This window comes from Nannobrachium achirus (genome assembly GCF_963921795.1).
Source record: "Nannobrachium achirus genome assembly, chromosome: 11".
Classification (NCBI taxonomy): Eukaryota; Metazoa; Chordata; class Actinopteri; order Myctophiformes; family Myctophidae; genus Nannobrachium; species Nannobrachium achirus.
In genome coordinates this window covers 6,055,177-6,081,688 of record NC_137820.1, presented here as the reverse complement: position 1 = coordinate 6,081,688, position 26,512 = coordinate 6,055,177, and positions in this window count along the sequence as shown.

Here is a 26,512-nt window from a genome sequence, read left to right as displayed (position 1 = left end):
TCCTATTATATGACCATGGTGTTATCTAGCCTATAGTGCTCAAAACTAGCACCTAGCCTCCTGACTGTCCTATTATATGACCATGGTGTTATCTAGCCTATAGTGCTCAAAACTAGCACCTAGCCTCCTGACTGTCCTATTATATGACCATGGTGTTATCTAGCCTATAGTGCTCAAAACTAGCACCTAGCCTCCTGACTGTTCTATTATATGACCATGGTGTTATCTAGCCTATAGTGCTCACAACTAGCACCTAGCCTCCTGACTGTTCTATTATATGACCATGGTGTTATCTAGCCTATAGTGCTCAAAACTAGCACCTAGCCTCCTGACTGTTCTATTATATGACCATGGTGTTATCTAGCCTATAGTGCTCAAAACTAGCACCTAGCCTCCTGACTGTTCTATTATATGACCATGGTGTTATCTAGCCTATAGTGCTCACAACTAGCACCTAGCCTCCTGACTGTTCTATTATATGACCATGGTGTTATCTAGCCTATAGTGCTCAAAACTAGCACCTAGCCTCCTGACTGTCCTATTATATGACCATGGTGTTATCTAGCCTATAGTGCTCAAAACTAGCACCTAGCCTCCTGACTGTTCTATTATATGACCATGGTGTTATCTAGCCTATAGTGCTCAAAACTAGCACCTAGCCTCCTGACTGTTCTATTATATGACCATGGTGTTATCTAGCCTATAGTGCTCAAAACTAGCACCTAGCCTCCTGACTGTTCTATTATATGACCATGGTGTTATCTAGCCTATAGTGCTCAAAACTAGCACCTAGCCTTTCTCAAATGAAACCAATCAAAACATAAAAATCAGCGGTGCTGTTCAGACACCAGTCTTGGCAGAACAGAGATGGCTAAGTGGCTATTAGGCTAGCGGTTTGCGCTGGACGTAAATCTACCATTTAAAGAAGTTAAGCGCCCGGGTGATTATTTGGAAATGTATTTTTAAACGGCGCTAATCGCTCCTACATCTGGATTTGTCCATTTGTATATACAGTATGTACAGTATGTCCCATTTACACTTAGCTCATTGGTCACTTCGCAGGACACTTGTTGAAATGAACTCATAAAAATGCACTGCTCACTTCACACTGGGAGTGATTTTTATTTTATGTAACCCTTGAATAATCACAATATTACACTCGAGCAGGGCTGTGCAGAAAGCGCTGAGGGGACCTGGTGCTCAAACCTCACAAAAGAGCACTTATTCTGCGCATATCTGGGAATGCCTGCACTCAAGGGTGGCTTTACTGTTATTCAGGAACATGCTGGCCATTGGGAAAAGCGGGACAATTCCCGAACGGCCGGTTCATTCCTGGCCGGTCCAGGCCGGCCATTAGGAAAAAATTAAAAATAAAATGTCGGCCTTCGTTCCATTTTGGGGGCTGGGCGGCCAACAAAGTAAACTGTCACTGTTGGGCAGAAACCTCGTATGTCCAAGTTTCAAATGTGTAAATTTTTTCGCAAAGCAAAGACCTGCTTCATCATACAAGGCCGTTGGACAAAAGTAGTGAAAACAGCAGATCTACAAGCACACAACGCCTCGCGGTGCAAGGCGTTGTGTGCTTGTAGATCAAGGGCTCTATTATGATCCAGGTCTTATGCCTTATGCCTTAACTTCTTTGCCTTTTTTTACTATATATATACATATATTTTTTTTAATATTTCAAATAGCTGATCTGCAAGCTCACAACATGCAGATGTAGATCAGCATTTGAAGTATTGAAAAATGTTTTTCAAAATAGTAAAAAAAAAAAAGGCAAAGAAGTTAAGGCATAAGACATAAGACCTGGATCATAATAGAGCCCCTAGTGTGCTAGTACCCCCTTTACACGACAACATTTTGCTCATAAAACTGCAATTAAAACCATAAATAATGGTAGGCCTTTATGATGCTATGATAAACCCTTATTTCAATCATATAAAATCACAAATAATGAATGGAGTGAAAGAGTTTCAAACAGTGTTTCCTGAGCACTGAGCAGATTTATTTTCAACACTGTGGCCAAAACATTTCAGTCCACTTTTCATGTCAAGAACTATAAAACCTTCAAGCACATCCCAGGTTCCTGGTACTATTTCATTTGGGGTAGCAACTATCAGGCTCACACCAATGTCTCCATGTATCATCATTAAACATAACATATTTTTTTCTAATTCAATGTTTTGTAATTCTTTAACTATGAATAATATCTTTTTTGGGGGCATTTCCCCCGAGTACCCCCTGCAGTACCTCTGCGTACCCCTAGGGGTACACATAACCCCATTTGAGAAATGGGATGGGCGAGTAGGCGCTGATACGGGTCCCCAGTGGCAAGCGTGTTTGACAGGCAGGGTGCTCTCCCCCCCCCCCCCCCCCCCAAGCATGCAGGGGTACGAGGCAAAGGGGAGGGCCTCGATCAGGAGACAGTTCTTAACATCCACCAGCAGGCTGAAAGCACAGAGGAGGTCTGTGCCTATAGTCGGGGGCGTTAGGGATATTTCACGCTATATTAGTCTAAAAGCGCCACATTTTGCACAGATGTAGCCCGGGGCTTGCTCTAATGATTTAGCTAGGGCGCCCAAGTCGGCGACCTTCGGGGTCACCACAGCGGCCATATCAAGTTGGGCTCCCATCGACTTTCTATACAGGAGGAAAATACCCAGAAAAGAATCTGCTTTAAGTAGGATGTGAGGGGTCTAACTAGGGGTTTGTCATGATGCTGAATCCATTGCAAGCATTTGTTTTGCACAAAAAACATTCCTTGGGCTATAAATGGCCCAAGAAAACGCCCACAAAACGGCATCACTAAACCATCGTTTTCTGGGGCCATTTATAGCCCAAGAAATGTTTTATGTGCAAAACAAATGCTTGCAATGGATTCAGCATCATGACAAACCCCTAGTTAGACCCCTCACATCCTACTTAAATACCCAGAAAAAAAATGTTTTTCTGGGTATTTTTCTCCTGTGTAGAAAGTCGATGGGAGCCCAACTTGATTTGGCCACTGTGGCGACCCCGGAGGTCGCCGACTCGGGCGCCCTAGCTAGATCATTAGAGCAAGCCCTGGGCTACATCTGTGCAATATTTGGCGCTTTTAGACTAATATAGCGCGAAATGGCCATGTTATCTCCCCAACGCCCCGACTACTAGGAGCGGCGTGGACACAGCAGCCATAACAAAGTCCCATGCAGCCAAAACAGCACCTGCCAAAACACATGTCCACATGCCTGGTGCCGTACGTACGTACGCATGGCCGTGCCGCTGGGGGCGTCCATCTGGGGGCCGTGTCCGCCAGCCATGGTGTCCACGGCTTGAGCTGGCTGGACAAAGAGCAGTAACTACGCACATTATGTAACAGAATAAAGGGTTTAACAACCCATTTAGAACGGGTACACATTATTGTGTATCATTATTTTATGCTTTAACTATTGAAAAATAGCAGATATACAAGCTCACAGCACGGCACCGAGTGCCACGCTGTGAGCTTGTAGATCTGCTATTTGAATGTTGACCCGATTCTATAAGTGTCTTTTGAATCCTTCTAAGGTTTTTTTTTAAAAAACCCTATGTTTCTATGTCAGCAATCTGGCCAGCCATCGTCAAAGAAAAGGTCCTTTTCACTTAACTGGAGCTCAGTTAGTCTGTTCTTGAGAGACTACTATGTCAGTGGTTCTCAAACCTTTTCATGTGAAGGAACCCCAAAATGATATGTATTTGGCCACGTACCCCCATCTCAAAATATTTAGTTCCAGGGAAACCCCAGAAGCAAAATTTGAGTTACAAACGTTCGCTTTGAAAATACATACATTTGCACACATCTTTCACAACTTTTTTCAAAAATAGCAGATCTACAAGCTCACAGCGCGGCACTCGGTCGAGTCCCGCGCTGTAAGGTTGTATATCTGCTATTTTTCAATAGTTAAAGCATTCAATAATTCTAGGCCTAAATGGGTTTTAAAAGTGTTTCAATTGGTCAGCCAAAGGGGTTATCATTTAAGTGATATTATATTCTAATTCCTTGAGGTAACTGTTTATTCCCCCAACATCACAAAGGCTCATTTTGACCTTTGGGATGCACAAACAGGTCAGTGTGTCCAAAAACATACAGTAGTTAGCACACGTTGGCTTTGTAGGACAGAGCAGCTCTGGAATGTCATCATTTTAGAGGACAAGGACAACAAGATTATTCTTGTTTGGACATATTTTAGATAAAGTGAATAATATGTTGTTGTTTTTTTGTACTCAGCTATAATACCCCTGAATGTTACTGGGCATTCATTGTTCATTTTTGAAGCACAAAGGTCAAATAGCAGGACTGTCTCTCTGCTTGCCAGGCTGTCTGTCTGTCTGTCTGTCTGTCTGTCTGTCTGTCTGTCTGTCTGTCTGTCTGTCTGTCTGTCTGTCTGTCTGTCTGTCTGTCTGTCTGTCTGTCTGTCTGTCTGATCATTGAACTACTAAAATGATATAATTTAATATGGAGCATTGTGATGGAGTGTAATTACACCATTTTGTGGTTGCCTTTGTTTTGCAACACAGGGCAGGAATGTCAGGGAGGTCATGAAGGCCATGCAATTGGGACTCTTCCCCCACGAGTCCACTCCAGTCATGTTATGAGGAGCCTTCACATTAACATTATACGACAGCTGTCTGGCGCTTTTCATGAATGAATTACTAGATGATGTGTGTACATGGATTAAAGTAAAGCTATAGTTTGGAACGGGTCAATCTTGTGCAAATAGGAACAATACACTTTTGAAGATGTTAAATTATGTCCTGAGAAACCCATGATATTTGACATAGATCTGTCTTCTCCATGTTGCTTTCAAGTTAGGTTGCAGTGTTACTCTGTACAAAGATGCTACAGTATGCAGACTAGTGCTTGCTCTGCCATCATAATAGTTAACATTACTGTATCGTGATTTTTGCATATTAATCAGAAACAATCTAACAACAAATAGTTAATATGATAGTGGAGCAAGCACTGCACAGATAGCAAGTCTTTGTACACAGTAAGGTTGCAACCTAACTACCATGAATATTGTGGATATATACCCTTCTATTTAATCCGTTGGGGATGTTGATGTTGTCATCTGCCCATTTGTCAATTTGGTCAAAATAAATTGGTTGAATAGAACTAATATTTTGGGACCATCGCTCCATTGTTCACAATGGTTTGTAATGCAGGCTGCTATCCCAGGAAGTCATGATCAAAGATGGCCGCGGTGTGAATATGGTCTATAGTGTGTTGTTTGCCCAGACTAAAGTACTTGTCAGACTTTCTTCCATCTTTCCAGATAAACTTTATTTTGCAGCGCTTCTCCTTCCAGAGGCAGGGGCTGACATTTCTGTAAATATCGAAAATAGCAGACCTCCAAGCTTGGAGGTTGGCTATTGTCGGTGCATGATACCACACTGAACTAAGCATAATCAAGTCAATACTGGAGATGTGGCGTAACGGCATGGATTTCTACACAGAGAGGGCAATTCTCTCAACATAAGATGCTGCATTCAAGTTCAGGAGAGTTTGGACAAGGCAATTCTCTTGAATGCTGCCTTCAGGTATGGCATGGAAAGAGGGCATTTGCATTTCTTTCACCACAGTAAAAACTGCATTCATGGTCTGGAGAGGGCACTTTTTTCAGACGGATAAAAGGGCAGGGCTCAAGCCCCCTTTGATGTCTATGTGTGACATAGTATGTCAAATCGTCCGGCTTCATCCGGACTCGTCTGCTTGCATTTTGCTAAGAGATACGTTACAGTATAAACTAACAGTTAACTTTGAAAACCGGCACATCTTGTCCGTCAGAGGGTTGGTGAGTCAGTAATGTCTATAGCTAACCTGTTGTGACATCACATTGTTGACTCAATGACCAAGACAGCTTGTTCTGGCAATCAAATATGGAGATCCCTGATGTCATCAATATTAAGCCCATGTTTGGCAATGCCCATATATGGACGCTCCATATGGCCAAGAAGATCTACAAGCCCCTGTTGTGGGGTGGGACTCCTGGGTCACAGTAGCCTGTGATTGGCCAGTATTCAAATGATAGACAAGCCAGTGGGCCAATCATATGATGTCTCTCTGCTCTGTGGGCGAAGGATGAAGGTGAAGGATTGGCCCTCCCCACTTAAGCCCATTTTCCACTGGCCCAACTCCACACCACTCCACACCACACCGCCCACTTGTGCCAGGTTTTCCACTACAAGGACCTGGGTAGAGTGATGTGAAAGTGGTACTAAACGTGGTACTAAAAAGTATCCACTCTAGAGTAGGTCTGAGCTAGGCCAAATAGGGCCAAACACTTCATAATGACTGATCACTCACTGACTTTTCATTTAGACCACCAGGATATAGTTGTAATACATGATAATAGATTCTATTGTGTTATAACCACTATTATAATCTATTATAGTGTATTTTAATTATCATAGTAATACATTAATACTTTATAATGTATTATAATCAGTTATAATCCATTACAGTGCATTATAATTAGGATAGTTGTAATACAAATTTATTGCGACCGTAGGTCGCATTTACTATCAAACCCTGCACAAAGTGTAAGTCAGTCCGTCCGTCAGTCTGTCTGTCTGTCAGTCTGTCTGTCACACCTCACACGTCACACTTTTTCCCTGCTTATATCTCCGCAACCGTTGCCCCGATCCATGCCAAATTTTGCACACACGTTCTTTGGCTGCCAAACTACAACCTCCAAGGACCCCCGGAGCTCCAGGGACCCCCAGGTCCCTGGGGGACCCCCAGATGTAAAAAATGACCAAATGCGCAAACATGACCAAATGACCACCCCAACGGGGCTGCTCACGGGGAATTCCCGGGGACCACCGACTCCTGGTGCTCCAGAACGGATGCAAAAGTGGTGGCGCCCCCAGTGGAGGACCCCCTACACTGCAGCTCACATAAAATGCCGTAACTCCGGCTAGGAGCGACCGGGACAGCCGGGGCCGGTACCTATTCGTCCGCCTTGCCGGCGCGGAGACCCCACCCCTCATTTCTCACGTGGCGCTAGCCGATTCTTGCAAAACACATTTTTGGACACTGCTCCTACAATTTTTGCCCTAAAATCACGCAAATCGGTACACAGTATGTCTACACTCATCCCATCAACATGAATCTCTCCCATATAGCGCCACCTCCAGGCCGATTTTTAAAAACACATTTTTGGACACTGCTCCTACAGATTTTGCCCTAAAATCACGAAAATCACTACACAGTATGTCTACACTCATGTCATCAACATGGATCAGGAAGATTTTGGCAAAACACATTTTTGCCCTATTTGTGGAGATAAGTGACCTACGGTCGCTTATCTCCCGATTAGGGAGCCTTACTGGTATTGTATTATAATCACAGTTAAAAGGGTCAATTTGTTTCTTACCTATAGGGGTACTTTTTTGTAATGGAAAATGTAGATATTTTTATGTGGTGTAGTGTGGTGTGGTGTGGTGCTAAAACTGCAGTCGAAAAGGGGCTTTTGTGGCTTTTTATTTACTGTATTTATTTTTTTGGCCCACAGGCCCACTTGTATAGTCGGCCCATATGGAGCTGACCTCTACATCTGATTCCCAGATGATGTCCTGTTAGGCCAACCACACTAATGGAATCCCTTTATGGCCATCAGTATTAAGCCCATATCTGAATGGGAATGCCCATATATGGACATACTATTGTGTCAGTCTAACCAGTCTGGTTGACGCAACATGAGACACATTTGCAATGGAATTCCGTCCTTGTCCCTTTTATGCCCATATATGGAGATCCCTGTCCCGATGTCATCAATTCTAAGCGCATAACTGGGAATGCCCATATTTGGCAATGCCCATAAATGGGCGCTCCATACAGTATATGGCCAAGACCGAATTAATTTGCAAAACAAGACTGCTGACCATCATTGCCTGGATCTCCATATATGGAGATCACACCACTGACCTGATATAGCTGACCTGTTCTGACATCACAGTGATGACTCGACCAGCTCAGCAGAAGGGTATACATGCCAAAGCAGCCATGTGCACGTGTCCATGTGCACGCACTCATGGGCGAGGTCGCTTCTCGCCCTTAGGGCGTCTTACTGGTTTATTAGAGAATTCATTTTCTCCATTGACTTGAATGGGAAAATGCACACATTTTACGCTCCTACATCTGTCTTTGTTTGTATGAGCAGGAAGATAACTGACGTCACAGCCTGAACGGCCCATACAAGGAGATATGAGCAGGAAGATAACTGACATCACAGACTGAAAGGCCCATACAAGGAGATATGAGCAGGAAGATAACTGACGTCACAGACTGAACGGCCCATACAAGGAGATATGCATGTGTGTTGTGTTGTTTGATATCTGGTGTGATTTTTTAATCTGGTCTCTGTCTCGACTCACCCTGGCCAAGATATGACCTCTGCTTGGTTCCAAGATACAGTTTACAGTTTACAGTTTAGGCATTTAGCAGACGCTTTTAATCCAAAGCGACTTACAATAAGCAGATACAACATCGCAATAATAAACAAGATAATAGGTCAGTACATTAACAGCAATATAACAATGTAAATGGATATCTATCTAGAGAAAAACACAATATAATCAAGTTCTAAAGAAACCTAACAAACAAATGTTAATTAGCTTCATGTATGGTCATTGATTTTACTGTAGTGCTAAGGGATTAGGTGGAGTCTGAAAAGGTGAGTCTTCAGTCCACGGCGAAAGGTAGCGAGTGAGTCCGTTGTTCTAAGTGCGATATCTAGTGGAAGTGCTGCGTTTAACGGAAGTTACGTCATGCAGTGCGGGTCTGTTTACATTCCCCAGCGAAAAAACTAAAATAGATTGTAGCTCTTAACTCCCTCTTAATAGGTGTAATATCGCCTGAATCAATGTTTTAGTTTATATATTGTTTATTGTGAGCGCAACCGACGGAGCAGGAGACGTAGACACAATTCTTTTCCAGCGGGGAATAAGTTTGCGGGAACACCGCACTGTGAAAAGAAGACAACTTCCGCGAATATTCAGCCCCACCTCCTAGAGCGGTCTCTGCCTCATATCTTGACCAGGCTTTTCTGTTCGCAGATGAGTAAGCCTGGCTACGCGAGGCTAGTCTCGACTTGGTCTTGACTCGGACTTGCCCCCCCCTCAGACTTGGTCTTGACTTGGATTGGCTTTTGGTGGATTCGACTACAACACTGCTATACCAGATAGCTGGTCATGTAGACACCAGTGTCTTTTGAACTCTAACCTCCCCTGGCCTGAGTCCCCATCTTTAAACCAATCCAGTGACTTTGATTGGTGCAGGACTGAGCATGGATCAGATTGTAAATACCACTATTTGTTTATTTTACTGCTCATCGTCTACAAACATTTCCGGCCTTCCTGGCCTGGCGTTTGGCCTTTGTGCTCTCAAAAACCGGACAGCACCAAAGGTCAAGTGGCTTTGCCCCCAAAACGACGAAATTGCAGGCCTGTTTTGCAACACATATGTAATTGTGTTGTGATCACTTAGGTCACAGTGTGCTTGCTGAGAGATCCTTGAGCTGTATGGGAGAGCTTATTGAAACATGCACATAGATAACAGCTGTATGGGAGAGCTTATTGAAACATGCACATAGATAACAGCTGTATGGGAGAGCTTATTGAAACATGCACATAGATAACAGCTGTACAGGAGAGCTTATTGAAACATGCACATAGATAACAGCTGTACAGGAGAGCTTATTGAAACATGATAACAGTGGGATGTTATTTGATTGTCTGCAGCCTGCAGACAAGAGGCTTCACTGTGTAAGACCTGGGAACCGGGGAGCAGAGTTGCAATGTCTGCTTATTCTGTAAAGTTGCTTGTAAATTGCGATTGTGTTTTTTTGGGGGCTTGTTTCTAAAGTATAAATGCTTATTTGATCTTGCTTCCTAATGTTGTTTAAACCAGTGATTCTCAAACATTTTCATGTCAAGGACCCCCAAATTAAAATGTATTTGGCCATGGAAGCCCATCTGAAAGCATCCTGTTCCAGGGACTCCCATACAAGATCTGAGTTTTTAGTATGCTTCAACAATCTTCCAAATATTACACATTTTATTTAGAGATTATTTTGAAAAAAGTTGATCTACAAGCTCACAACGCATCGCATCGTGGCATGTTGTGAGTTTGTAGATTGCCTATTTTCAAATAGCCGAGGTACAGTATATAATAGGTTTAAGTGCTCTTGTGGCCTATATAGTCGCTGCTTTTTGGTTGTTTTCATAGACCTGGTTGCCTATTTCTCTCAGAAGACCAAACATCTCCAAAAACGTGGCGACACCCACAGCCACACCAGAAGGAGCGCACACAATTATCTGATAACACAAACCCATAAGACAAATATGGGTAAATTCTCCTTCTACAACACTGCCACACAGGTGTGGAATTTCTTGACTACCTCCCTTAAAACGTAGCTCGCTGGCATCCTTCAAAACTGCCAGAGAAAGAATGTACCTCCCAGAGATGGAGGTAGTTCTCACTTCTCCCATAGACAGGCGAGAAGTGAGTGTTTATTCCCCCCAAATCACAATGGCTCATTTGACCTTTAGGACACACAAACAAGTCAGTGTGACCAAAAACATTTGTACTGTAGGACAGAGCAGGTCTGGAATGTCATCATTTTAGAGACAAGGACAGCAAGATTATTCTAGTTTTGACTTATTCTCAAACGCTTTACTTTAGATTTGACCTTTCTATTGTAAATACTGTAGATAGTTTATTTTAGTTTTGTCTGATGATATATTTTGCATAGTACTGTGTTCTGTCTGTCATTCAATGTTACAGTATATGAGTTTTAAAAAGAAAGATTATTTCAATTGAAAGTTTCAGTGAACTGTACTGTCATGAAACTGTACCTTTTCCTACGCAAACGTCTAATAAAGTCTTCAATCAATCAATACATCAGATAAATAATTATTTGTTGCTTTCTTTTTTTCCCCCCTAACTAAATTATAATACCCATGAACGTCACTCTTGGCATTCATTGTTCTTTTCTGAGGCACAAACAGGTTGTCCGTCCATCCGTCCGATTGTTTTTGTCTTTGTCTGCATCTATAATCTCTTCACCCAAAATGACTGATCTATAAAGCTCAATCATGGTTCAGTTGTGAACAGTACAGCCACATACTGTCACTGTTTGGCCATTACCTGCCTATCAAGGGTGCACACTTGTTAGTTGGGGTGCATGGACAAACGACAAACAGCAAGATTTAAAGTTAATTTATTCAACAGAACGCAACCAAACAAATCACAAACATGAAATCTCTCACCATGGCTCTACTGGATCCAAAGAGTCAGTGTGGGGCTGGAGGCTCTAAATAGGTGCCAGAGACTCACCTAGGATCACTCATTTCCCACATTGGGACAAACCATTCCCTGTCTATGGACAGGGGATTTGTAATCACAGTACATTGGACATTTGAAGCAAGGCTTTTGTCAATGGAAGGACATTGGATATTTGTAGGAAACTAGTAGATCTACATTTTCAGTTTCAGTTCATTATGATGTGTTTTCTATGTTGGGTTAAGCTTGTGTGGCATAGTGGTATATTTAAGTTATTGCCAGACAACGCCACCGGGGGAGTTGCACCCCCGGAAATAGTTGTTGTAGAACTAACTAATCCAAATACCTTGATTTACAAAAGCACACAAGTTCGTTATTACTCAAATAAACCAAGGCAGAAACATATATATATATATAACAAAGTACAAAAAGGCTTTATTTTAATTAGACAATTTAGTTAATCAACAACATTTAATGTCTTTGTCATCATCATCATTTAATAGTAAAACTAGAATGCATTTAATGGGATAAGGATAAGAGTGAGCCAACAATAAAACTGAGTGTTTATATGGCCAGTGCTGAGGGCTATGGGAAGGGGACAGGCCAACCAACCCAAGGCAGTGGCACTCCAGATAATCACAGCAAAACCAAATCAACCCAAACACATCAAAACAGGAGTTACCAGAGCCCTGGGCAGCCGTCACCTGTCCCAAGTATAGGGCCCCCTCACCAGGCCTGTAAATAAAACACAGTGTCACTCAGAATAATCACAAATAAAACAAGACCAGTTAGGTCGATAACACATAAATCGGTGGACCATGTGTGGACATTATATTACAACCACCGAATGCTGTGTCTTCTTTCCAACCGACAGGTTATGAGTGGAGGATTCAGGAGTTGCATGGATTTAAGTGGTAAATACACGGTCAGCAAAACAGCAGTGTCATCTGGCTCGTGTTCGCCTGGGCAACGAACACCATGCCCCATCCGCAGCAGCGGGTGCCGGGCAGAATTAAACTGGTGTGCGTGGCGAATTATCGCCGCACGCCAGAGCAGGAACTCCAGAAGGAGTGTTGGTAAGAGCCTTCACTGAAGAACATAATGCGTGTAGCTGAAGCCCATCAGGCCAGCATGAGCTGGAGGGCACCTTTAGTGTGCCCCACCAGCGAGAGAAGACAACCAGCTAACTCGCAGCTGGAAGCCATGCTGCTTAAATACAGCCTTCAATCAGGCAACTAACAAGGGGGAGGAGGATGGGCGGTGGGGACCGACGCCCATACTGCTACAATCCATCCCCCCCAATTGCGTCGTCGGCCCGACGATGACCCACCTAGCAACACCCAACATTTCGTAAGGCTCACTAGGTGCAACAAATATAATCTAAAAAGTACACAGACTGTGGGTTGTAGCTGAAGCCCGGCGGGCCAGCATAGTTTAACACATTCAAACTCTGAGGACATAAACACCACTACAGTTGCACCGCTGCTGAAGAGACAGGCAAAAACTGTCCAGCTTGTTAACAAGTGAACAGGCTGTAGTCAAACATTATAAAACCATGACTTGCTCAGCTCCTTAAGAGGTGAACAAAACAGAAAAGACTCACTTATGGAAGCACACTGAAGTGCGCGGACTGACTGAAACCCCACGGGCCAGCCATCAAACAGTTTTAAAACCAGGACGTGTTCAGCTCCTCTGGAGGTGAACACAGCGAACCAACTAAGCCCATTGCGAGCCAGTCATCGAACCTTTTAAAACATGACGCATTCAGCTCCTCTGGAGGTGAACACAGCTAACCGACTAAACCCATTGCGAGCCAGTCATCGAACCTATTAAAACATGACGCATTCAGCTCCTCTGGAGGTGAACACAGCGAACCGACTAAACCCATTGCGAGCCAGTCATCGAACCTATTAAAACATGACGCATTCAGCTCCTCTGGAGGTGAACACAGCGAACCGACTAAACCCATTGCGGGCCAGTCATCGAACCTGTTAACTATAACCTGTTAAGCTCCTCAGGAGAAGAACACAACTGGAACTTTATTGGAAGCACACTGAAGTGCGCGGACTAACAAACTGAAACCCATTGGGCCAGTCAACAAACTCTGGCTGTTCAGCTCCTTTGGAGGTGAGCAAAACTGACAACTCAACTATTGAAAGCACACCTGAAGTGCACGGACTGAAAACTGAAACCCAAAGGGCCAGTCAAACTTTAACATTGACTTGCTCAGCTCCTCTGGAGGTGAACACAATTGAAACACTATGACTTGCTCAGCTCCTCTGGAGGTGAACAAAACTGGAAGGACTCACCTATCCTACATGGGGGAGGGGGACGCCATTGGGGCCTACACTCCCTGGCAATATGGCCGGTCTGTGTAAGCCATTTTAACTGCTCCTGCTGTCTTTTAAGCATTGCCTGCACCTCAGAGGAGACAATACTACTACCTGGCTGTGCATTTCTCGGTTCCTGTCTCAATGAACAATCTGCCCTGTGCTGAGCTACCAGCTCAGCCTCCATAGTGGTACAGAAATGTAAGACTTACAACCAGATTGAGGTCACAAACCAGGTCCTACAGCAGAGACCAGGGAAAACAGTTTGGGCGACCCACGGCTCCTCTCGCCACTGACAAACTGCTGTTTTGCTTCAAAAAGAAATAAAATCCAAGTTATACACAAACAACTTCTCTCCACTTTTTTTTTTTTTTTTCTAAGAACAAAACTTTTAGATCACTGGACTAACAAATAGTAAATCTAACTCAAATCACTGGACTAACAGAAGAAATGATCCAACATAGGGGAACTAGAAAAGAAAAAAAAAATACACGTTTCTGCCTCGTTAGTAAATCCTGCCGACCCACGTCAAATGTGGCATAGTGGTATATTTAAGTTATTGCCAGACAACGCCACCGGGGGAGTTGCACCCCCGGAAATAGTTGTTGTAGAACTAACTAATTCAAATACCTTGATTTACAAAAGCACACAAGTTCGTTATTACTCAAATAAACCAAGGCAGAAACATATATATATATATAACAAAGTACAAAAAGGCTTTATTTTAATTAGACAATTTAGTTAATCAACAACATTTAATGTCTTTGTCATCATCATCATTTAATAGTAAAACTAGAATGCATTTAATGGGATAAGGATAAGAGTGAGCCAACAATAAAACTGAGTGTTTATATGGCCAGTGCTGAGGGCTATGGGAAGGGGACAGGCCAACCAACCCAAGGCAGTGGCACTCCAGATAATCACAGCAAAACCAAATCAACCCAAACACATCAAAACAGGAGTTACCAGAGCCCTGGGCAGCCGTCACCTGTCCCAAGTATAGGGCCCCCTCACCAGGCCTGTAAATAAAACACAGTGTCACTCAGAATAATCACAAATAAAACAAGACCAGTTAGGTCGATAACACATAAATCGGTGGACCATGTGTGGACATTATATTACAACCACCGAATGCTGTGTCTTCTTTCCAACCGACAGGTTATGAGTGGAGGATTCAGGAGTTGCATGGATTTAAGTGGTAAATACACGGTCAGCAAAACAGCAGTGTCATCTGGCTCGTGTTCGCCTGGGCAACGAACACCATGCCCCATCCGCAGCAGCGGGTGCCGGGCAGAATTAAACTGGTGTGCGTGGCGAATTATCGCCGCACGCCAGAGCAGGAACTCCAGAAGGAGTGTTGGTAAGAGCCTTCACTGAAGAACATAATGCGTGTAGCTGAAGCCCATCAGGCCAGCATGAGCTGGAGGGCACCTTTAGTGTGCCCCACCAGCGAGAGAAGACAACCAGCTAACTCGCAGCTGGAAGCCATGCTGCTTAAATACAGCCTTCAATCAGGCAACTAACAAGGGGTAGGAGGATGGGCGGTGGGGACCGACGCCCATACTGCTACAATCGTAGTGATACGCGGAAGCGGGGTTTGAACCCGGGACTCCCACTCGCCAGTCCAACGCACAACCAGTCGTGCTAATAGGGCTGAGCCCTATTAGCACGACTGGTTGTGCGTTGGACTGGCGAGTGGGAGTCCCGGGTTCAATCCCCGCTTCCGCGTATCACTACATCTGGCGTTGTCGGCAGGGTGAGGAGCGTGTTGCCCTTGTGAGGAGGAACAGTGCCACGTCGTGTGCGGTGGTCCGCGGCGTGATGTGTGAAGCGCGAGGGCGTGCTCCAAAAGACCTGGGGGGTGAATGTAGCACCCCACAGTTAGTATCAGCCATGAACCAGCGACAACGGCCCTGCTAATCGGGCTCAGCCCTATTAGCACGACTGGTTGTGCGTTGGACTGGCGAGTGGGAGTCCCGGGTTCAATCCCCGCTTCCGCGTATCACTACATCTGGCGTTGTCGGCAGGATGAGGAGCGTAATGTCCTCGTGAGGAGGAACAGTGGCACGTCGTGTGCGGCGGTCCGCGGCGTGAACTGTGAAGCCCGAGGGCGCGCTCCAAAAGACCTGGGGGGTGAATGTAGCACCCCACAGTTAGTACCAGCCATGAACCAGCGACAACAGCCCTGCTAATCGGGCTCAGCCCTATTAGCACGACTGGTTGTGCGTTGGACTGGCGAGTGGGAGTCCCGGGTTCAAACCCCGCTTCCGCGAATCACTACATCTGGATTGTAGCCCCAGCCAATAAACCGACCCGCAAACGCCCTGCCAATCGAGCTCAGCTCTATTGGCACAGTGGTTTGGGTGTCGGACTGGCGAGTGGGAGAGTGGTGTTCGATTCCCGCTCCTGCGCTTCACTACAATCTGGCGTTGTCGGCAGGATGAGGAGCGTGATATCCTTGCGTGAGGGACATGAGGGACGTCGTGTGCGGTGGTCCGCGGCGTGAAGTGTGAAGCGCGAGGACGCGCTTCCAAAGACCGAGGGGGTGATTGTAGCCCCAGCCAATAAACCGACCCGCAAACGCCCTGCCAATCGAGCTCAGCTCTATTGGCACAGTGGTTTGGGTGTCGGACTGGCGAGTGGGAGAGTGGTGTTCGATTCCCGCTCCTGCGCTTCACTACACTTGCAAAACACCAATGATGCAGTAATTCACCCTAAAATGATTTGGCTCTGTCTAGTGGGAGGGGCCAGGGGGGACTTAAGGGGTGAAGTGCTCCATGTTTGGCGGTCTGCCAGGGACGTGCTGGCCATTGGGAAAAGCGTGACAACTCCCGAACGGCCGGTTCATTCCAGGCCGGCCATTAGGAAAAAAATAAAATGTCGGCCTTCGTTCCATTTTGGGGGCTGGGCGGCCAACAAAATAAATCGTCACTGTCGGGCAGAAACCTCGTATCTCCAAGTTTTAAATTTGTAAAGCCCTGCTTCATCATACAAGGCCGTCGCACAAAAGTAGTGAAAACAGCTGCTTGCAGTGCTTGTAGATCGGTACAAAATAAATGGTTTTGGACGTACAAGGTTTCCACCCGACAGCGACAAAATATAACTTATGTAATTGGCCCACTGGCTTGTCACTTGTCATGATCTGAAATGGCAAATCTTTGAATAGCAGCAGCGCTATAGAGAGAGTAGTGCGCAATGAGGGCCTCTCCAACTCTTTTTCCCGAGCTGAATCAGGGGCCCAGCAATGCCAGCATGTCCCTGCAGTCATGCTGTCTGTCTGAGTCTGAGGGGGACTCGGAAGCAGCTGTCAAGGAGGTGAATTACTTTGCAAATTCATAGTTATATGAAGTTATGGGACTATTGTATGGTTTGATTTGTTTATTTTGATAATACTTGAGTTATGGTACATTTGCTTGATTTAGTAATAATTTGAGTATTTGAATATTTGAGTATTTCATAGACCCAGATCTGTATTTTGCTGCCTATGCTTGTTTCACTTGGAGGAGATCTTGTTGCAACTTACAGTTTACAGTACAGGCATTTAGCAGACGCTTTTAATCCAAAGCTTACAATTAAGCAATATTACACGAGAGGGTGTGCATTATCGCGGTTATTTGGCCCGACAGCCTTGCTGCAGGAACGAGCCGCAGGCGAGTTCCGTAGGCAGGACTGAAGGGACAAATAACCGCGATAAGGCAAAGGCAGACCCTCGAGTGTAATATTGCGATTATACAACTGTTGCCCTTAAAAAAAAACACGTCAACTTCATTTCATTGTAATTAAGATATACGATAGGAATTTGTAATTTTTTAATGCCTCGTTTAGCTACTACGTCCCTGAACTTCACATGAAAACCGCTAGCCTAGACGCCTAGCATAGTGCATAGCGCTTGCTCTCTTTCGTGACAAACACAGCTGATTTCTTTATTTGATGAGACCGTGCAGTAGTGCTCATTACCTGCACGGTTGGAGGGCAGTTTTCCATTGAGAGCCCGACTACCTGTTTTATAATAAGCAGGTAATGCACATCACTTTAATACTGAGCCAAACTGTGTGCTTTGCCATCGTTAATGTCTGGTTGGCCAAAGGCCAAGTCAGGGGTGTGACAAGTCTGACAACAGGACATTAAGACTTGGCAAAGACTCGCTCTTGTCCGTGGCAGATTTTAGATTTTCTTTTTTACACACCATTAATGTTATCATTTTGATCATAATACCCAATTACTGAACGCCAAGTTAATGTCTTACCTCATCATCATCACGCTACAGTGTAACAAACACACCCAAAATAGCCGATCTACAAGCTACATTATCATTTGAATGCTGAAAAATACCACTTATGGACTTATGACAGTGGTGGGCAGCATTTATTTCCAAACTGACCTGAGTTTATGGAATATGAATCTAGTTTAAAGTGATAATTGTATTGAATATCAATCTATTTTAAAGTGATCATTTTGATGAATATCAATCTAGTTTTTAGTTTTAAAATGTCAACGTGTCAGTGCACACACTGTCTCCTCACATGAGCAGAAAAACAAACCCACGCCGGTTGTTGTAAAAAAACAACAGCTGATTACATTGACTATTAGGTCTATTGCAATAACAACAGCTGATTACATTGGAACGCAAATCCTGACACTCTTTTCGGAGCCAGGATGTACAGCTTTTATCGCGACCACATGTTTAGTTCTCAGATGGTCCTTGACTTTATTTGGGGTCCAGCTTGTAGATGAACTTTCCACTGGGTACCATGACGTTTCCAATGCTGGTCTATGAGGAGGGAGAGTATAAAAGACGTGCTGGACCGTACGGTATCTTCACTCACTCTGTTCCAGAATGAAGGCTGCTGGGGCTTTGCTTGTTCTACTGTTGTGTCTCTGTGAGGCTGGAGCTTGGTGGGACGGTAAGCTCTTCGATGCTGAAATGAAGAAACTGGAAGACCAGCTACCGCAACCGGGAGAGAAACTGAAGCGTGTGGAGGACTTGGTGTCCGGTCTTCAGTTGCGGTTGGAAGGTACAGTATGGCAAAATAAAATGCAGGTTAGAATGGTTAAGACAAGTGGCAACGTGTGTGTTGTGCTTAAAGGGATATCTCACTTTCAAAAAAGCTATTTGGTCATTTTAGCATCGAATCAGGCTTTTGGGAACACACAAGACATTTTTTGAATTGCTTGATTCAGTATTTGGATATTTGATATTATTTTTTTCCCATTTGACCCTTCCTATACAAACCCATTGTCTTCAAACTTTATCATCTTTTACACCCTCCGAATACTTGGGCAGGCCGTGTTTTTTTTAATAACCGTTTCCATTTGTCCAAAACATTACTAAAAATAAATGAGAAAAAAAAAGTGATTGAAAATACACAGCCTGCTCACGTATTCAGAGGGTGTCAGGAGTCACCAGACAAAAAGGGCTGTGTTCTTGATGAATCTATCATGGTTAAAATGGAGTTTGAAGTTACAATAGGTTTATATCGGAATGGTGAAAATTGGGTGAAAATATCTGGATACTGAATCAAGCAAATCAAAAACTGTCTAGGCTGATCCCAAAAGCCCAATTAGGTAATAACATGACCAAAAGGATTTGTTAAAGTGAAATATTCCTTTAAAGAATGTTTGTAAAGGCTGAATTTTGTTTAAAATCTTTCTCTGTGATGTTTTCCAGAAATGGCTGCTGAATTGACTGCCAGCCAGAAGCAGGTTGAACTCCTTCATACCAGACTCAGTACCACTGACGATAAAGCTGAAGTCCTCCATAGCAGACTCAGTACCACTGAAGACACAGTTGAGGTCCACAATACAAAACTCGCTACCAATGAAGAAAAAGCTGAACTCCTCCACACCAGACTCAGTACCACTGAAGACCAGGTGGAGAAGTTGACCACAGAGAGTGAAGGTAATTAAACCAGAATGATGTTCAGACAATGCATATATGAGAGGACAGTGTTGAAAAGTGTCTTACTTATAATTCCTTCAGTTGAGTTTAGAGATCTGATCCTGTTTTCATCAAGTTATTTACTGTATGTCTGCGATAACGTCTTGCTGCGCGGTCATTATGGCTTATATGGACACGACGGGCTGATAATTCCCCGAGGCGGAACCGAGGGGAATTATCAGCCTGAATTTCTGAATTCTGAATAATTTCTGAATAATGAAGCCACCTACGCTGGCAGAAAGACAGACATTTCGTCGTTTATAGTTAGATCCAAAATTACATTTATATTGATATAAATAATGGTAATGGTGAAAAAGAAAACATCACGAGGATGCAACTGGGACGTATCATCAGTGATGTAGCCTGGGGTCGACGGGTGTTTCGGGTCTCGCAACATCATACACCCTCGCCCAGGTGACCCAGCCGGGGTTGATCAAGTCCCGACTTACGTCCCAGTAGCTATCCACGATCAGTCCTATTAGGGAAAGACCAGGGTCACTCAATGTGCTGCACCGGAACTACTCTGCCGGGATTGGGGGCAGCGCCACTCTGGCGCATGGAAGAACTAGGCTCTATGGGTTGACTCCTGGCCGGGCCCCTCCTACGTCTCACCAGGTCCTCTCCTGCTCTCACCAGGTTCAGAACCTGTGTGTTGCACCAGACTCCTGATCCAAACATTCCATTCAGCTGCTGCAGGTGGTTGGGCCACAAGGGTTGGCCAGTGGTAGTACTGCAAGCTCCACTTGGGCAAGGTGGTGCTGCAGGCTCCGCTTGTGGCTTGAATGGCCCTTCTAAAGGCCTCACCGTGGATTTGTTGGGCTTCTTCCTCACGAAAGACACAGGCTGGGGCGCTAACCCAACCTGCTCCCGGGTGCCGTCTACATTCCGGCCGTCAACCGACTCTCCGGTGGTCACCAAACTATTCCTGGTTGTCACATAGTCTACTCCTATGAGTCACTATAAATAGAACTAATAATGAAAAAATCACACCCGTGTGAACTGAGCGGTGGTCGGGGGGGGGGGAGGGGTGCCTGTGGGGTGGGGGTGTGTGTGTGTGTGTATTGCAGTTGATGCTCAGGGCAGGCTAGACTCAACAGCACCTCTCTGGTCACCCAGGGTACTCAGGCTACACCAGAGGCTACATACAGACAGACCCACACACCAGAGGCTACATACAGACAGACACACACACCCACACACACGGCCACGCTATGGAGACGGTGTGACCACCGCTCAAAAAAACACATCACGAGGATGCAACTGGGACGTATCATCAGTGATGTAGCCTGGGGTCGACGGGTGTTTCGGGTCTCGCAACATCATACACCCTCGCCCAGGTGACCCAGCCGGGGTTGATCAAGTCCCGACTTACGTCCCAGTAGCTATCCACGATCAGTCCTGTAGTAAATCGATGTATAAATATATAAATGATGATGATGTAATAGTATAACAAATGCGTTTATGTCGGGTGGAAACCTTGTAAGTCCAAAACCATTCCTTTTATGTTTTAATTAAAACAGTTAAAATAGACGATTTACAAGCTCACAATGCTTAATATTTAGCAATATTCTTGTAAGATGAAGTAAGACATTAAACATATAGAAAGATTATCGTGTGTGTGTGTGTGTGTGTGTGTGTGTGTGTGTGTGTGTGTGTGTGTGTGTGTGTGTGTGTGTGTGTGTGTGTGTGTGTGTGTGTGTGTATTAGGGCTGGGATGCGATTAAAAAAATAATCTAATTCATTACAGGCTTTGTAATTAATTAATCGCAATTAATCGCATTTTAATCGCATATTAATATTTGACCCGAGAAGCATTTTTTTCAAGTAAAACGCATTTTGTTGTACGAGTGAATCAACAAGTGAGTTTTTTAAATCTAAATTTCGCATCCACTGGGCCAAGCAAAGCGCTCTGATCAGCTACTTCTCCCTTTGCATTTTGTGTCTCTTCTTGGTTCAGTATGCCCGAAACTGAAGGTTCTGTGGTGCAAAAACTAAGTGCGATTAAAATGCGTAAATCTTTTTAATCGCGTTAATTTTCTGTAATTAATTAATCGCAATTAATCAGTTAAAGTCCCAGCCCTAATATATATATATGTGTGTGTGTGTGTGTGTGTGTGTGTGTGTGTGTGTGTGTGTGTGTGTGTGTGTGTGTGTGTGTGTGTGTGTGTGTGTGTGTGTGTGTGTGTGTGTGTGTGTATGTATGTATGTATGTATAAATATATATATATACATAGTAGTATAACTATATAAAACATGTGGTAATCCTCTTGTGTTGACAGACCAACCAAAGGTGGCCTTCTCTGCTGGGTTGGGTTCTGGTATTGGAATATTTAGATATGCAACCACTGTGGTTTATAAGACGGTCATCACTAACATCGGCAACGCCTACAATCCATCCACAGGTAGGTGGTGATTAAGTTAATGAGGTTAATGAACTTTACATTAAGTGATTATGCTAATTTTGTTAATGAGCTTTACACAATCATCTCTCAACAACTAATGACACAACTTACATCACTGTGAAAACTTCAGTAACAGCACGTGAAGGGTTAAGTCTGCTCTGTCAATACAGCCAAAGATTTCAAACAATCTTCAAAAATATCGGATCTACAAGCAACGTTGCTATGTGACGCGTTGTGAGCTTGTAGTTTGGCTATTTTTGAAAGGTTTTTGAGAATCCTTCCTTTAAAACATAGGAGTAGTTCACCCAAACAAGGTCTTATTCAGTGTTGATTTCGTCGACTAAAACTATGACTAAAAATGTTTGTCAACTGCGTTTTTTTCACTGACGAAAATATAAATATAAACGAAATAAAAACTAAGATATGTGATGACTAAAACTAAGACTAAATATATTGACAATTTCGTCAACAAAATAAAAACTAGACTAAAACGTTAGGGAGGGACTAGTGGAGAAGAGAGTCATTTTATACGTGGTTGCTCTCAGGTTTTGCATGCTGAAAATAGCAGATCTGTGAGCTTGTAGATCTGCTATTTTCAGCACGCAACCAAGTGTAAAACCAGTCATTACGATGCCATCAAGGCCTGCCAAAATAACATTTCAGTTGACTAAATCAACTGTAGATTTAGTCGACTAAAATCGTATGATATTTAGTCGACTAAAATTAGACTAAAATCTATACTTTTCAGGTGACTAAATCATGACTAAAACTAAAAGACATTTTATTCAAAAGACTATGACTAAAACTAAATCAAAATTTGCTGTCAAAAACAACACTGGTCTTATTTCCTATCGATTACACGCCCCTCATTTATCAACGTGGTCTCACGTCAAGTTCTGAGGATTCATCCTACACCACTTTGTTCCATTGTAGACATGCGGAGCAGCAATGTCCATGCAACTACATTGTATCCACTCCAAAATGTATATCTCACACAATAATGACTAATCCATGTGAAAATATTACCTTTACATCTTATATAAGCATACATCATGGCCATGCACGGCGATTTTATTTCCAAGTTACAATGACAAGCAATTCAAATCTAGCAATATGGAAGCAATCTAAGAACAAGTGCTTTAACAGTCATTCAGATAAGATTGGCGATCTGGCTCAGAACAAGGATATATTATACAAGTGCAAGAGCATTTTTTTTGCGATTCGGGACCTGCGCGACGCCGCTTTAATCTTTTCGTATAGGCTACCATCGTACCGCGAGGTGAACTCATGTAGTGAAGTGTGTTCTATATTAAAGGGATATTTCACTTTCAAAAAAACTTTTGGTCATTTTATTGTCTAATCAGGCTTTTATGAACACCCTGAACAGTTTTTAATTTGCTTGATTCAATATTTAGATATTTGATGTAAATGTTATCCTGCCCTCCTCTCCAGGGCCTCTCCCCATACACACCCATTGTGACTTCAAACTCCATTTTAACCATGATAAATTCATTAAAAACACATATTTTTTTCAGGTGACTCATACTACACTCCTAATAAGTGAGCAGGCCGTGTTTTGGCCTGCTCATGTATTGGGAGGGCAGTATGAGCAGTATGAGCTCTGGTCCATAGCGTTAGTGGAGTTCTCCCTAACGCTATGTTCCTCTACCTCCTAGCTCTGGTCCATAGCGTTAGTGGAGTTCTCCCTAACGCTATGTTCCTCTACCTCCCCAAATGCAAATCCGGAAAACACAGCCGTCTGGTCCGAAAATAACACAAACTGTTTCGCCCCTCACCAAACCAAAGGTATCAGTGGGGAGTTGAAAGCTTACTCTACTTAGTGGACGCGGTCTGAGCCCCCCACCACACGATTAAAATACATTTCTAGGGCAAAATGAAAAATATTTCACCGGATTCTTCCTGGTTGAAGACGAAACAGCGCTTCCAACGTCGCAGAGTTGAATAACACCCAGTGAGACTAATGCTCTGTGTAATTCGGTCCTCTGACCTGCGCGGCAGTAGTGAGTTGGCACTGTGATGGCGACCACAAATAGTGGAAAAACTAGATAGATAGATACCTTTATTATCCCATGGGGGAAATTCAGTAACTAGAAGAAATGGAGTCTCCATCCGGTGGAATATTTTTCATTTTGCCCTAGAAATATAATTTAATCGTGTGGTGGGGGGCTCAGACCGCGTCCACTAAGTAGAGTAAGCTTTCAACTCCCCTCTGATACCTTTGGTTTGGTGAGGGGTGTGGTGGAATTCAGATCAATCAATAATCATGAGAAAATGAGGAGACAAGACAATTATATTAGGTGGTGGTGTGGTCAAGTTTATATATAACATGATATCATGGACAGAAATACAATTAACACTCTGGACAGTGGTAAAAGAGTTCTGCCAAGAAGAATGGTCAAACACTAGAGTTATACTGTGGCTTCAAGGCCTCTGGAACAAGCTGTACCATAACAAGATAGGCTTTATCAAAACAATAGTTACTGAGGCCTACTGAAGACTTCTCGACTCCTAACTATCTAACTAAGTACCGGTATTAGTATCATCATACAGACCTAGATATTAATATAATCAATGAATACATGATCCTCTCTATAACGTCATACATAATCAATCATGATAAACTCTAATCTACTGCAGGGGCGAAACAGTTTTTGTTATTTTCTGACCAGACGGCTGTGTTTTCTGGATTTGTCAAGGATTCGGGAGGTAGAGGAACATAGCGTTAGGGAGAACTCCACTAACGCTATGGACCAGAGCTATGTCCAGCCCAGCGCACGCTGTGGATGATTTATTTGGCCAACCGGGGAGATGGCCAGCCTGTGGCTCATGGGGAATACGTGATTGCTTTATGCATTGTGCACGTCGCCGATACTGGATTAAATTAGTATCCAAACGAAATTCCGATTCAATGATTTAAAATCGATATAGTAACTATTTAGCAAAGAAATTCAATCTGTGTGAAATGTGTGGATAGTGCAGGTTTTTAAGAGAAACATGTATTATTATGGATATAAATAAGTAAACACAGTGATTATCTGCCAAATACATGGACATATTGTATATTGACAAACCTGCACCTTGACATGAACCCAGAGATTACACACATGTATCCATAGACCAGTGTAGCTATATGGAAAGGAAAATCTTTTAGCTGTTTTCATTTCGAAATACTTCGATTTTTTTAAGTTAAAAACAATATTTCGATACAGTTACTATATCGTTACACCCCTACTGTTTCCACAGTGCTTGGGGGTGTGTGTGTGGTCTGTGCCTGCATGGGACGCAGACAATAACGCAGACACGAAAGGGAGTGAGGCATGCGGACCCTCTTTTCTATTGGCTTTCCCTACGTTGCTACAGTAGGTCGTGTTCTGGTTGTTCTGGTCGTAAAATCGTGGCGCTTCGAGAATATTTAAGGGCGTGTTATTTCAATGACACTTAGGTTTCAGCCGACAACGCTAAGATCAAATTTACGCCAGGATTGGCTAATTAGGATGCGTTTGTAAATGCCATTTCAACGATTCCATACACCGATACTTGGGGAAAAGAATATGCTGCTTTTTACACTCCACTGATAAATGAGGGCCTTTTTCTCTCCTATACCTAACCATAACCTACAGTGTCACCTCCACCTAACCCTAACCTACAGTGTCACCTACACCTACACCTAACCCTAACCTACAGTGTCACCTACACCTAACCCTAACCTACAGTGTCACCTACACCTAACCTACAGGAGACTTAAGACTCACCTACAGGATACACAAGGCTCTTTATTCTTATTGTCTCAATAAGTAATACGTTACTTACTACTCCTTAAAAAGTTATGTTACTTAATTGGAATCAAGAGTAATATGTTGCACTAGATATTATATTACGTGTGTGTGTGTGTGTGTGTGTGTGTGTGTGTGTGTGTGTGTGTGTGTGTGTGTGTGTGTGTGTGTGTGTGTGTGTGTGTGTGTGTGTGCGTGCGTGTGCGTGTGTGTGTGTGTGTGTGCATGCGTTTACGCATGCGTTTGCGTTTGTCTTTGTGTTCCAGGCCATTTTCGTGCTCCAGTCAGAGGAGTTTACTTCTTCAGATTTACTGCCGCTACCTGGACCAGTGGATCACAAGCTCAGATTGTGTGGATCTCCATGTATAAAAACAATCAGAAGCTCATTAATGACTATGAATCCAATGATCATAGCGGGTTTGGATACATATCTAATGCAGTGATAGTAGAGATGGAGCAGGGAGACACGGTAGACATGAGGTTGGAAGGTCACGGTTGTCAATGCAGGCTCACAGATTGGAGCTCAGACAATCACAACACGTTCAGTGGTTTCCTGCTCTATTCTATGTAACACTGCTACCAGGGGCGTCACAAGCAGGGGGAAAGTGGGACTGAGTTACCAGGGCCCAAGGTGGAGGGGCCCTAGTAACTTTAGCTATTGAAAAATAGCAGATCTACAAGCTCACAGCGCGGCACCGAGTGCCGCGCTGCGAGCTTGTAGATCTGCTATTTTTGAAAAGTTG